A 15,419-nucleotide genomic window follows, 5' to 3' on the forward strand; every position below is an offset into this window, starting at 1 on the left:
ACACCTCTAATTAACTGTTAACAGGGTAACTGTGATGCTAAAAGCTGAAGTTTAAATGGTTTTAAAAGCAATCAAATAAAATCAATATGTTGCTCTCAGCTTGACATGGGTGTGAGCATCCATTTTTAAAACAGAACAGCATTCGTGGGGAGTTTATTGACTCACAGTGGACTGCACTGATGTGTTTGGCCTCTTGTAAAACATCCGTTTGTGTTGCCATGTTGTGATGTAGATCTGAAAGCATCTGCTCACACCTGAATGGAAAAAGAGCAATTTTGGGAAATTCCTGTCACAAGCTCTGTGACACTTTCTGACCTTCACAGTTTACTGCTCCCTGGATTTCATTCTTAAAAGTTATATTTTTAATGAGTAAAATAAAGAGCTTGGAAAGAAAGCGAAAGAGGCATCTTCAGTTCTAAAACCAAATGGTGGAAGAAGCCTCTTGAGTGAGCGGTGAAACATCTTTATGAAAATTAAAGAAGTCCAGTCGCTTTCTTTCCAGGCTCCTTAGATTACCCTGACCTGGATGACTAAAATATGTCTGTGTAGGTTATCAAGTTTATGTTTTATTAGGTGAGAATATGCGCTCCAAACTCTATCTCTAAAATTAAAAAAAATAGCTGTTTTACTTTAGGGTGTGCTCTGGCGACTCAGAGGTATAAACTTATCTATTTAAGTACTTTTAAAGAGGTTAAAGTGCATTCGCCTCTTCAGTTCACTTCCATTCACACAGTCACGCAAAGTCAAACTACATCTTGATGATTTTACGTGGCTCTGCCATTTAAAGTCCCATTTATCTCCAGTTAGGCCGTTCCATGACAACATACAACATGTTAGCATTCATACGGATTAAACTAAGTCCTGCTGCTGCGTCGGGGTGATTGAGGGGAACCTGCTGAACAGAACATGTGTTTGGCTCTCGCAGACGAGGTCAGGGAGCTGCAGACTCCGGTGTGGAGCTGAAACAGAGAGAGCTCTCTGGTCAGGAGTTGGCTGAGAGCAATAAATTGAACGAAAACGGAACCAACTCAAAGGGGAAACTATTCATCCCAGCCCTATAATTCTTCCCGCTTCTTTCCCCCCTATTATATTTTATGTTCGAGCTTTTTCGCACTGATTGCATTAGCAGGCCCCAAAGAGGCCTTGGAAGAACAAAGCCGTCATAGCTGGAAGCAGACTCGGCTCAGAGGAGGAGGAGCTCAGGGGTCTGGACAGCCAAACACAGAGCTACATAATGAGAACAGCCTTCAAGTGTCATCTAAATTACTTCTCAACACATTTGCAGTGATGGGTTTTGTTTTGATATCTTTCCATCCCCACTGACTGTGCCTGTTTTGTGACCGAGTATGCTGTAAATAAATATCAGATATTGCATGTTCTTTCATTTTCAGCTCTTTGTCCTTCGTCTGTAAAGGTTGTTTATAATTACTTGTCGTTTGTCAACATAAGAAGTTAAAATATTTGCCAGCACTAACAGCTGGAACAGATGATTTAGCATTAAAAGTTGTTGCTATTGCTACTGGTATCACATTATTAGTATGAGTAAGTAATATGAGCCTTTGTCAGACTGTGGATGTATTTATAGCAGCATGTTTGCCTGTGTGCATCCTTTTAAGTAGCAGTAACTGTTCAGTGTTTCTCACACATATACTTTACTTGGGCAGGCCGCCCGAGTATATTTTGGCGACTCATTTTAGCCTTTTTTAATCATTATTATGGTTTTCCATCCAAAAGTGCTATTAATCCTTTTACTAGCTGTTTTATTAGCTAGACACAGCCCTTTAGGGAGCAGAGCAGGTCACGGTTGTGGCTGCCCTTCAGCTGCATCTCCAGAGAGTCTCCTGTCTTGTGGTCCACAGAGTTCGACTGGAGCTTGTAATGATAGTACCTGTTCTGAGATCTGCTGTGAGCTGCTTCTGGTAAAGTTGATGGTAAAATTGGAGTCCGCCTAGGAGACGAGAAAGAGGCAGCTGAATGCGCTGTTCATTTATTTGTCACAATTTATTGAATGATAGTTTAAGAAAGCCAGGGTGTGTCTCTCTTTGCATGCACACACATCACAAAGGCAGAGCTACCATCACAACTATGGGAAACGTTGTTGTTATATTAGAAGCCTATATCCTGACCTACTTATTTAGTTTAGTTGGCCATGATTGACTCCAATTAATTTCAGTGTTTTTGCGGATTATTTAAAGTTTCTGCTCCTTCTGCTGTGAAGCAGTCCTTCTAATCTGGCATTGATCTACTTCCCTCCCCTCACCCATTTTCATGAGCTCTGTTTCTGACTGAAACAACAGGATGCCTCCATAGAGGTTTTCAAAGAGCAGCGTCTAAATGGGAGGAAGCCAGTGGGCAGACCTGCGTTACTCTGACTGGATTTTGTATATATGCCAGAAGAGACAGACTTAAAATGTGCACCCCCTCTATAATAACTAGCTCCTCGCTCTGCCTTCCTTCAAAACAACTACAAGCACTTGATGCCTGGACCCAACCATTTGAGACCATAGAACTGAAATAGCAGCTAAGGAGCAAGTGACATAATAATAATGACAGGAGGGATATTAGCTGCAGCAAGAACAGTAGTGATCGTATTAAAGGTTTTCCAAAGTCTGAGCTGAGGCCTGATTCTGGATACATAAAGCTGCTTCATTAACGTAGTTTTAAGTCTGTCAGGCAGCATCATACAAACTGCTGTTTTTTTTGTTTTGTTTTTAATTGAAACTGAAGCGGTAGCTTGAGACTGGATGGGACTCTGGAGATTAGAGCTTCAAAGTGCTGTGGTGATGAAAAAGTGAGGTCTTGGCTTCTGGCAAAGGCTGCCTGAGAGAAGCACAAGGACGCTGCTATCCTTTTATGGCTTCAGTGTTGTTTACTTCTCGCTGGAGTCACTGCACTGAATGTGATTCATTAAACCTCAGCGTTCCTTCGCATCCCTCAGTGTCGTCATTATGTTGCCGAGTTCATGGACGTTATCGGCATGCTTTGCTATGAATGAATCATGGAAATTGCTGTAATTATCTCTCAACCAGATCCTCTTCATGTTTACAACCTTTAAGGCCATGTTTTTCCTCATTGCGTCCATCCAGAGTGGAGGGAGAGGAAATATCAATATGGCTTGAATCAAGTCAGAGAATAAATTATTCTTAATTGGTTACAGAGAGCAGTAATGCTTGAAGGGTATTGTGGGGAGTCAGAAGGACCTGAAAAGTGATGGTGACTGTAACGGTGTACTGTGAGTTAAATATTGCATAAAGGGGTAAAGAATTAACATGTCAGCATTGGACAAGATCCTGTATTTCCTGTGTTTCCTGTATATAAGTACTGCTGTTTCCTTGCCTTTAGTAAGAAGATAGTAACTGTGATAAGGCATTTAAAGCTATGGTAAATCCCCTTTAAACCGAATCTGTTCCACATAAGGCAATGAATAGAGGAAGCCCAGAAAGAGCCAGATTTTCCCTTTAGAGTTTCTAAATTGTACTGAGCTGTATGACGTAGACACAACCATGACTCCAAATAAATACCAATGTCTCTCCATGTCGGCTTGATGTGTCGACACTTAAACTTAATGATAGACATTTTAGGGCTGGAAACCTTACCTGATAAGTAAATTGGTTCTTTTAGACAAGCGGTCATAAATTTGTAGCCAACTCCTTTAGAGGATTTTATGAATCACTTTCTGTGTGTGTGTGCTTGTGACTCGTCATTCATATTCACTGGCAGTTTTTCCCCTGTGATCATATTTGAATGACAGAATAACCAGTTTTGTATTCATAAATGATGTTTTTGTTGTTAGTGGGGCTCTAGTAGTAAGTAAAATCTTCAAAAAAACCACTAATAAAACCAAAGAAATATTCACAAGAAGAACAATGACAATATATACGTACACTACTTGTTACAAATACAAAAAACACACAAGAAAATGAGAAAATGCAAAACAACACAAAAAAGGGAAGATCAATTACACCAAATCCAATGTTTGCAGTTTCTTTTCCTGAAACAAATTTATGACAATAAAACCAAAATTATATGAACTATACATAAAAAGGGATTTAATAATTATATTTTGTGGACTCCATATATCATTTAAGTATACTTCAGTTTCACCCAGTCGAGATCAGCACTGTTTCTACTGCTATTGGCCTTCAGTGCAACCCACAAATACTAAAGAAAACGAAGGATTAAATACAGCTGGGTATACAGCTCGAAATACACTTTAGATACCAGAAAAAATATCCCGTAAAACACCATGTGTTCCCTTCCCGGACAGCCAACTGAGCAAATTTAGAGTCTTACTTAAATCGAACAATTGGATTGTATTTCTACCAGGAGAGAATTTCACTGTCTGCTTCGACTCAGTGATTATTCAATACCGAGAGACCGAAAGGTTGTATTATATTTAAGGGTAATGCTCCCAAAGCCAAATGTTTTCTGTCATTAAAAAAAAGACATCATTCCACAATAGCACATTTGTCAACTCTGACAAAGCAACTAGCATAATTATTTATTCACCCAACAGCGGTTTTGTTTATTTATTATCATCTCCAAGTAACAAACCATAAAAATGACATATTTCAGATGAGCTCACATGGAGCCACATTCTTGTGAACCGCAAGACGAAATCTGTGATTCCAGCTTTGTGTTGATGTGTTCAGATAATTGGATATGGAATACTGGGCTTTCAATCCAAATGGTAACCAAAGCCGTAATTCTGAAAAAGGAGGCCCTCCAACGGCGAGCTGTGTCGTTTCACTTCACTGCTGAGTAGCACCAAAGGTGTGGGGGCCTTAATTGAATTTTCATTGCCCACTTGCCTTATAATGGCAAGGTTTCCTTTTTGGAATCGAAACTTTCCAAAGCTGCAAAACATGGAGCTTTGTGGCTCTGAAGTTTGGTGCTGCTCCAGGCCTTATGTTTATGTACTTGGAGGCCTTTGGCCCAACTAAGATGAACCCACTTTACCCGCAACTGGGAAGCCATGATCATATTTCTATGAGCATAAACAGCTATATTTTTTGATCCACTGTGACGTGTACCGCACCTGTGAATGGGAAAATTCAGGACACGTATATAAATGAGGTAATAATCCAAGTAAACCAAGGAAGCTTTTCTTTGATTGACGTGCTCTCTTGCGCTGAGAGAATTGTTTGGTACACAGATCTCCTGTTTTAGTGAGATTAAGAAACAGGCTTGTATACATTATTTTGAAAAGTATAATTTGATCCAGACCTGATACATGGTGGAAAATGGTGATTGGGGATTTTAATTTTTTTTCCCCATGTAGAGTTAGACACAATTATTTTATTACTGCTGGTATCAAATAAAATATAACAAGTTGAAGCTGGTCATCAGGTGTGAAGTCCCTCTGCGCCAGTAGAATTAGCGCCTGTATGTGGTTTTTACAAGGTCATTTCACATCAGTGCTCCCAGCCAGTCCACACAATCACGAAGTGCAGTAGGTGGCTGGATGAAGGATGACCTCATTGTTTGAGCTCAATCCCAAGTAACTGGAGGATTGTAGCTGTGAATGTGGCAGTTGAGGAACTGTGCCTGTGCTGGAGAGCAGGCTCTGTGAATTACTGAATCATGGATGATATGTCCTGGCTGTGGACTTGACTGTAAATAAATGCCAGAACACACCCTGCTAAATCTGGCTCAATGTGTGATTAGCTCTGGCGGCTAAATACAGGGCATGCTGGCTCGCAGAAGTGCCGGAAAACTGCCTTTTCCCAAGGACGGCATTCCCCCATGCTTCCATGCTTCACATATGGATCTGAGTTGTCTGATACTTATAAGCTGATTTGTACTACTGTTTCTTTGCACACAGTGTTTGCATGAGTGATGAGCCATCTAATGTCTGAGTTTCAAATTAAAGCGCTGCGGACCTGTAGGAATTGGAAAATCCAGTGGGTGCAAAGTTTAATCATGAACAGCAACATGAAAATGCATGTGGACACTAATGATTTTAGCAAAACCAATTATCTGCATGGTTTTAATCACATCACATCCATATTTTTCCTGCAGCTGAGCGGGCAGGATTCATGTGACTATAAATGTCCTGAGATCTACATGTCTTCAGCCAATTCTAATGAGACTGAAAGTCAATATTTGGTATGCCCATGTTTATTCTTCAGCACAGCCTGAACTCTCTTGTAATTTGTGGTCTTCAGGACTAGTTCTTCGGGCTCTTCTTTGGGTTTTGGCTGCCCTTGTTTCTGTTCTCTATCATGATGATCCTACACTGCTTCAATAATTTTAATGTTTGGGCTCTGGGGAGGCCAATACATGACTCAGAGTTTTCCACTATAGGTTTTTCCAGCTATGGATGCTGTTACTGCACTGACAGTGTGCAAATCAGGATTTCCAGGTGGATCAAAATCTGATTATACTTTTCTGTGTTTGTAATTCCATTTTTATAAGATTCCAACACCGCTTCAGGCAAAGACATTACAGACCCTCAACCATGACTGTAGATACTCACCATTGCACGTCTTGTCTGACAAGATCCATACATACTGATCAAAACGTAATCAAAGATTTCAAATATATGGATTCATCCCACCATAAGACCTGTTCCAACTGATTTTCAGTCCCTTATTTATGTCCAGTTCTTTTTAGGCTTCACTTCCTTGCTCAATTTTTATTTTGGTGTATTGAAATTATTTTTATGTAATGTTTTTTTTTTTTTTTACAGTTTTCACATTATTTTTGTGAGCCTCAAGAAAGGGGTCTCTCTGACATCTTTCCAGACAATCCTTACCATTACCTCCGTATGTTTAAAAACTAAATGGAAATCTACGGATGTAGCTTGATCAAACAAAATTGATATTGACAACAACCTACAGCCAACACTGCTAAATCTTTTCTTGTACTCTGGCAGGCAAACCACAATCATTTGGATTCCTTACTCTGTCCTAGGAGCTGATAAAATACTGAATGTAGTCTGTCAGTTTGGGGATTTACTGGCCTCTCTGGCTGATCTACAAATACTGTGTTTCCGTTCTTGATCTCAAGGATTCTAGATGTGCATTTGATGGCTGAGTTTTCACTTGGAGAGCTACTCGTGATTGCAGCCACAGAGGGCTTACAATAATCAGTGTTCAGGATTCAGCTCACTTTAGAGATATGTGTCTTCCCAGAAGTTTCTTTTCTTCTTTTTTTTAGAATTTATGTTAGCAGGAGGTCTACTTTCAGTGCCGATACCATAAAACAAGTTTTGTTGTGTATGCCTTAAACCAAGGTTCACCTGTAGGTAACACGAAAACGACTAAAATCAAAAATTGTATTACCTGTATTGATGCACAGCAGCAGTGATTTTCTTCCTCTCAATCACTTTAACAATAAATTAAAAGTCCGTTCATCTTTTTTCTATTTCTTAAAAGTAAAAATATGTCTTCAACAACTCTTTGATTAAACTCATTGTGTTGTTTTTTCCATCTCTGACTGTAGATTAAAATATCAAAGGCAGAGAATGAGAGCGAGAGAGAGGGAGTGAGAGCTGCACTAACATACAAAGAGGTAAATTAGCAGGCGGGACACAGTGAAAAACGAAACCTGGAGAGATGCTTAGAGGAGCTATCCAAATCAAACAGACACTTTGCCAGTGCTCCAGCCTCAGCAAGCAATCCATCACTGGAAGGGGATATTATTACGAACATGTTTTCAGCATTTGGTTCCATAGGTGCAAGGTAAAAGGTTTTTTCTAGGTGTAATCGTACAATGAGGCCCAGCCCGTGCTGGGGGGTGCCTATTAAAAAGGGATTCGGTGTATGCAATAAGCACAGACTGAGTTGGACCGTGTTTTTGTCGAGGTTACACCTTAGTTCTCAAATACTCCCCAGCCATTTCTGGAAAAGGGGATTTCTGCTTCTTGCTGGATGTTAGCTTTTTCACCAAAATGGAAACAAAAAACTAGACACCAAACCTGAATCTTGCTCTTTACTGATTCTGAGGAAAGGCAAGTGAAATGAAAACCATGTTTTAACTAAATAAATTAGATTAGGTAGGTTTATGCCTCCTGCAGTAATGTGCAAATTTTCACAATGCTTTCTTTAACCAAGCGTGGAATTCACATATATTTCCAAACCTCCCAGCCGCTTCATGAGTTGATACTTGAACAAAAAAATTATCTGGGCTTTTGCACCTTTTAAATTCTTTTAAGTATTTATTTTCTGTAAATGAACATGAGGCAGTAAATATGAGACCGGACAGATGAAGGACTGTGTTCAGGAAGGCGAAAAACTTGAAGCCCACCTTTTGAATTTCATCTCTGTACTAAAGCTACGAGTTTGCCAAAGTCATCAGCATCAAACATCTGGAGATCATGAACAAAACTCACAGATGGAGTAGCTGCTGTCTACTGGTCTTTTTCCACTGCTTTCCTGAGAGCTGCAACAGCATCCAAATAGGTCTCCAAAGTGCTCTGATGAACAACATTCTCCAAGTCTGGAAGGTGAACTTTGACCCAGCAGATGATCATGTCCTTATATTAATTTTCTCTTCCAGTCCCTCAGCATACTCTTAGACCAACGGTGCTGTTAAATGTCTGGAGTGTTTAAACGGCATGTATCGTATCATTAGCAAGTCTTTGGGTTCAAATGCAGTGAGTCATATTTGCACCTCATGCACACAAGCCAGCAACTGTTTATGGATGTCCATGAGTGTGTGTGATTTTTTTCAGAATGTTATGGTGTCCATGTGTGAATGAGGTAATTACAGTGTCTGTCATGAGGATAATGCTATACGGCTCATTTGACTATAAACAATGTCCCATCAACCCAGCTGATAGACAGGGACCCCTTCCAAACACATCCCACCGAAGCATAAAAATACAGAGGCTTGCATTCAGTGAAGGGGAAAAACGAAAAGGATAAACCCAGCTGTAACCTATCTAACCCCCTCTGTGTTGTGGTCCCTTTTTCTTTATATTGTCTCTGAGGAGTTACATGATGCAGGTGCCTGCTGGGAATTGTAATAGGGCCTAAATCATAGAGGAACTACAAGCAGGAGGGCATCCTGTTGGCTTCCTGTAATCTAAAAGGCCAGCGTCTTTCCAGAAAGAAGCGTCATCCTCTAAAGTTTACTGTAAACACATTTCTCAACCTCCTTGGTTTACATTTTATAAATACGTGTTACAACGTCAGCGAGAGAGGATTTCTTTGTCTCACTAAAACCCACTTGAACATGTCAGCAGATGGATAAGATGTGGAACAAACCGTAGAATAAATCGGGCTCCAACAGAAGAACTTTTAGTGCATTATTACTTTTTGCTTTTGGTTATTCATTAAAAAAAGTTCTATTTAGTCATTGTGTTTGTATCATTTAGAAACAGAACAGAGAAGATTTTTGCAAACCAGTAATGCGTTTTTAAAACATTGCATTGAGCTCTGGAGTTTACTCAGAATGAAAGGAAATATGCCAATAACTACTAATCAACCGTAATTACAATGTAAGGAAACTGTTATAAGCTTTCTCTTAAGCATGAAGTGGAGACTAATAACAGCGTTTGGGGGCTGTGTTTTAAATTCCTAAATAAGATCAGCTAAAAGTTAAAACGAGGAAAAAGAAGAAGCGTTCTTCCGAAGCCAACCTGTGCCGCTATAGAATTAGTAAATCATCCCAGGCAACCAAAAAAGACATTTGCACTGTCACTGCAAAGTCAGCAGGGGTTAAAGAGGGCGTAACAGTAACATTTAACTATTTAAAGCTATCATTTGTGATCCAGCCATGATTTTCTCAAGGGGTTTTTCAGTCCAGGGTTGTACAAGGCTACCACAGGGTAGAGCAATCAGATTTATTGTTTTTATTATCATTTATTTTTACTAGTGCCTTATGAATGTTGCTCAGTTTCAGTGGGTTTGCTTGATTTAGTTGTAGCTTTTTAAAAAATGTTGACTTTCACTTCAGCTTTTATTCGTTTTTATTAGACAAATCTGACCAAATTGACCAAGACTATTAACCCAATTAGGCCGACTGTAGCAGTTAAGGTATGCTCCTTCTCTGGAAAGTTACTCATTTTTATTTTATTTTCACCTGATACAAGGTACATCATCAGTTCCTCCTATTCCATTAAGGATTTATTTTTTAGCTTAATTCGTTGGTTGAATGCAAACCAGCTCATGCAGCTGCTTTTCCAGCTAAACAGGCTCATCCTGGCACCTCATCCAGGCTCTGTGTCCAGCTGGAAAGGTCCTTCATGGTCATCTTTGCGCTGCTTGGATTTAGCTGATGGGAACACACACTGGTCATTTTACTATTTGAATAAATGTTCCCCGACTGACAGCTGCCTGTCTAACTTACTTAGCACAATTAAGCTGAATCTTTGCCACCCAAAACCTGTACCCCACCTCTCAGCCCACGACAGCTGGGATATGAGCAATGGCTTCAGAAAATGAATGGATGTTGTGTGATTTGGACTGGAAAGAAAGAGCATCCAAAGAAAACCTGTGAGTACCTTCATAAGCCAAAAGTTCATGAGCATGTCTTGTGTTTAGGCAGTGAGGTAAAAAAAATGGTAGCTGCTGTTGATTATAAATGTAGTATTACTCAAAATTATAATCAAGGAAGTCTGGGAAATGTTAAAAAACTATAAATGCTCTCCAGCAGCTACTGGATTCTAGAGGCTGATACTCACAGCAATACCGCTCCAATTCCTTGTTAGCTATTGGCTGTTATTTATACTGTCAACAATAAAAGCTGTTGTTACACGCGGGTCACTAAACACTTGCACAAAGTCTAACTCCTTGGGATTGCTATATGATGAATATTGATTTAAAAAAAAGAAATAAACATGTTTCAGTTTACTTGGGTATTTAGCATGACTGATCTGCTGCAGTCCTGTTCCTATTTGATGAGACAAACCCTCACAAACGGATCCCCCTCATGCAGCTCATCCCTTCCCATCTCTCCCATATGGGACAGATTGAGTTGTGACCACAGCTCCTCACTCCCATCCTGAGTCAAGCCCGCACAAATCAGTCTCCTTTCACACTTTCCTGAGGCCACACAGAAAGTAGAGAAGGCACTGATTCGGCTGGAGACTCTCGCTCTGCATTACTCAGGTCGGATGTAAATCCCCTTTAGGTCGGGGGTCAAGTGTTTTCATCATGTGTGCAGCTATTATTTTACGCGTCATTATCAGCTGTGCAATACCCTCACTTAGGCAGGAAACGGGCGTAGATGCTAGCGAGGAAGTAAAGAGACGCGGGTGGATGGCTTGTTGCCCTGCAGCTGTGGTTTGAGTCTCCCCCCCCCCAGGACCTCACACAAGCCAATTCACATCCATCCACCAAGTCCTCACCATTTCAGAATGTGAAGGAAGCAGCTGCGTTTCATCCTCCCAACCACCGTTGGCAAGCTGTAGTGACCATCAATGGGCCCAAAGCGCAACTTCCCTGTCTTCTGACCACAGCTGCTCAGATTTTTGATAAGCTTAGAAGTTTGAAGGCTGTTTATTAGATCCCAGACTTCACTTCGCTTCCCACCAAAATCAACCCATTCTTATATATCCTACAAGAAGAGCCAAAATACATTAGCGTCGTTGTAATCCAATCCAAGTGTTGCATGTTAGTGCTGATAGAAAGCAGTGAAGTAGGGACTCCATCAGTCTCTAAAAGGTTTCTCTTGTTTAGATTTATTAGCCGACACTCAAGTATCACCCGGGTTTGGGAATAAATTTATTATGAAGTGAAGGCTCACACTTTTCCATTAGACTGGCTACTGCTCCGCCACACACATCATAGATGTCCCTGCCCAACATCAATAAGTTGTGCTGTTAACAGATGAAGCCCTGATTATCTCTACATAATGTAAATGTTGTCTTCCCTCCCTGTACATTAAGAGGCAACAAGAAATATTTTCTCTGTTGCATAGCAGCAAATGACTGCTAACTTGGCAAAGTGCTCAGATGTCTGGCCCCGGGAACAAAATTTATAGCCTGCATATTTAAAAAAAACGCACACATACAATTACGAAGCAGGATGATTATATTATAGTCTGTCTTTTACTCTTTGCAGTAATGGAGTGTTATCATTTACGGCAAAAGCAAGTTTTAACAAAGGTCAGTCAGTGAATTAAACATCTAAGGTCTCACATTTCTTTATTTGTATCTGTTCCTACCCATTAATGGTCAAATCTAATGTCTTGATATCAGTATATTAACTTTATAAACAGGACAATTGGATTGACCTGATGTCCTATAAGCTGTTTTGTGTTTCTCGAGGTCATCCATCAAACATAATTTACAATTGCAGTTTCTAGGAGCAGTTAATAGTGCTGAACCAAACGGCAACCTCAAGGGTTTGAAAATAAAGCCAACAGTCTCTCCAGTGGTCAGTCCAAACAGGCAAATGTTCAACCCTGCAGCATTAAAAATGATGTTTACAACACAGCACATGGATAGTTTTCACCTTCTAACAACTGTATGGCTATAACCATCCAATTACAGAACCGTAACCTCACTTTTGTAATTACAGTGACCAAACTAACCTTCTACATGTTTTGTTGATATCATCTGGAGATTTTGAACATACATGGCTGGATTTGACACATATGTTTGTGCTTCTAGTGAGTGAAATTCTAGCAGTTTATTAGTCGGCTACAATACACATTTTCATCTAAGTATGGTGACTTCTGGCTCCAGAAATAGAAAAAGTGCAAGAAACATGAAGATTGAAAAACAGTGGGTGAAAGAAACTTGTAAGTTTAAGGGTGTTTACTTAAAACAACATAATAGTTTAGTCTAATCTACATATGCTACCTTTTATACATATGGCAAGCTATTCTGGTATATCTGTTCTGAAATGTTTGTAGTCAGCCTGGTGCCAGAATAAGACTTAGTTGGTGTAGCACACTTATTGTGTGAAGTGTATGTCAACATACTTGAAGTCCTGGAAAGGAAATTTTAGGGTGCCACCAAAAACTTTCTGGCAGTGCATTTGTTCTAGCAAAGTAATGCAATTATCCTTAAATTGCTACATCTAGCAATTAAGCACCTTAACTGTGAAAATGATGGTAAATAACACTTTAATAACTGTCACCATAAAATAAACACACTTGCAAGAGAATTTTGTTTACCACTGCTCCACTAGCTAATTACTAGCTTATCCACCTAACCACCAGACTGTCAACATAAATCCATAAAAAATGTGACTTGGTTGAGTTTAGAGTGTCACATTATGACTAAAATAAAAACTGGACTTATATAGATCTATATTAGATCTATGTAATAACCATAGTTATTCCTGCTAAACCAACATCACTTGGAAACAGACAAACACCATTCGTTCTGTTAAAGTTGGATGTTCTGTTGAATGCTGCATAATAACTTTTTATATAATTTATTTTTTATAATAACTTTTTTTCTCAAAAGGCTAGACTGGCTTTAGAAAAAGTAAGCAAATAGCCACACATTGAACAATCAGACAAAACCATGGAAAATGTAGAAAATACAGTGAAGAAATATGTTAAAATCCACGATGAGACTGAAGAATTTTCACTTTTGTAGAAAACTTTAACATCAGACTTACATCACCTAGAAAACTTAGAGTAAAAAGTTTAATATTTATGGACATATTTGTTTTTATTTCCAGTGTATCCCACACATAGACTTAACTGGGTAGGCTGCTGAGGTATATTACCAGTGAGTGCTCCAGTATATTTTGCAGTTTATTCATCCATCTTTGACAACACAATTGATTTAGGAGCAGACTGGTGAACTTCACTACACTGGATTCCTCCACCTACCCGAGTGTGGCAGGCTTCGCAGGTTTAAAAGTTCTAGATGAGAAATGTGGTTTTAAATGTAAACATAACTTTACTGAAAAATATTATATATATATTAACACAACAAGAAACAGTTTAAATAAGACCTGTCTGCAGGCCTAAATGTTGCCCTAAAACAAAACAGCATTATGAAGACTAAAAAGAAGATTAAGGTGGGTGTATACCAGCTGTGTATGGTTCACAGAAGAAGGAGGACAAAGAAACAGTAATGCACACTACACACTAAACTTAACACCCAAAGTCTTGTATAATAAGGTGAATTTTGAGGGAAAACCCTCTGTATTTTCCCACAGTGGGGAGAAGGAAAGAATACCATTAGCAATCAGTAAAAATCACTATTAACTAGATTCAATGGTTAATAGCAACTCAGCCTAAGATTCCTGGTGCTTAACACTGCAGGGATCACACACTCCAGATAAACTGCTACAAGTATATTCAAGGCGTAATGAATAAACACACTTTACAACTCTACAGCGATGAGAGAAAGGTACACGTGTACACAGTATTCATGTCAAAATAAAAATAACAACCATAACAAAGTGTTAAAATGTGGGACATCACCAAAGCCCAGCTGGGTTGGTTAGGTGTAACCACAAGCCGGAGAGCATCAATAAACACGGAGACTCCAGCCGCTGACCAAGGCGCTGCTGTAGCAGCAAACATTGACCTCAGAGAAAAACGTGCTTCCTCAACAATGGCCAAAAGTAGAGTAGCCACAGTTGAAGTCATTTCAAAAGACCTGAACTACCTAAAATTGTGCTGAATTACACCAGTGGGCGCTTCACCAAGCTACAGAAGAAGACAAAGGATTTAATGAGCAAAAGGGAGACATGCCTGATTATATCCTGGGGAAATGCCACCTGGTAATTACACCTACAGGTGCTCTCCCAATTCTAGCACAACGCAAGAGGGAGGGAATGACAAACACTGAGCAAACCAGATACCCTGGCTGCTTATACAACTACAGCTTTTATTGGTTTTTGGGTGGGTTGTCACATTTTTCTTTAAGGAAATCAGGATCTAGATTAAGACGGTCCATTAACCACTCCAGCCCCCAGGCTTTATTCTGTCCATGTGTGTTATAGCACCACAAACTGCAAACACACCTCAGTGGGCACAACAGACCCATTTTTAGATGTGAGTATATTTAACCAAAAAAAACTGAAACTGTATTATCTGCCAGGTCAAACCGACGGCTCTATGTTGACTGACTATGGGCTTTAAATACCAAAGAAAAACACTGACAATAATCTGGTTTAAAATGAAACAGCCATAGTTTCAAGTAACTGACACCTTTTATTGAATCATAGCTGGCGAGAAACTAAAACCAATTATTCTGTAACTTCATTTCTTGGTTCAAAACCTCAAACTTCTCATTCACAAGATATTTAATAACACACTTGCAGAAATGTTTTGGATTTGTATTTTTGGATTGAAACCTTTCATTTGTAAAGCGGCGTACTGAAGTAGCCAATAAAAATTATAAATGAGCTTGGGAAAGCAGTGACACAGTGCAGGCTGTGCAGGTACGCCGTCTTCACAAGTCATCTACACGTTCATGGCTCTTTTGAGGATATTTCCTGCCAGAATTCGGCAGAGTCCAAATTACACTTCAACATATTCAACATATGGAGGCTCTT

Source organism: Mchenga conophoros, linkage group LG2, assembly GCF_057382185.1.
Source record: "Mchenga conophoros isolate Kocher_MC1m ecotype Shallow Benthic linkage group LG2, M_conophoros_male_GT1.1, whole genome shotgun sequence".
NCBI classification, from domain to species: Eukaryota; Metazoa; Chordata; class Actinopteri; order Cichliformes; family Cichlidae; genus Mchenga; species Mchenga conophoros.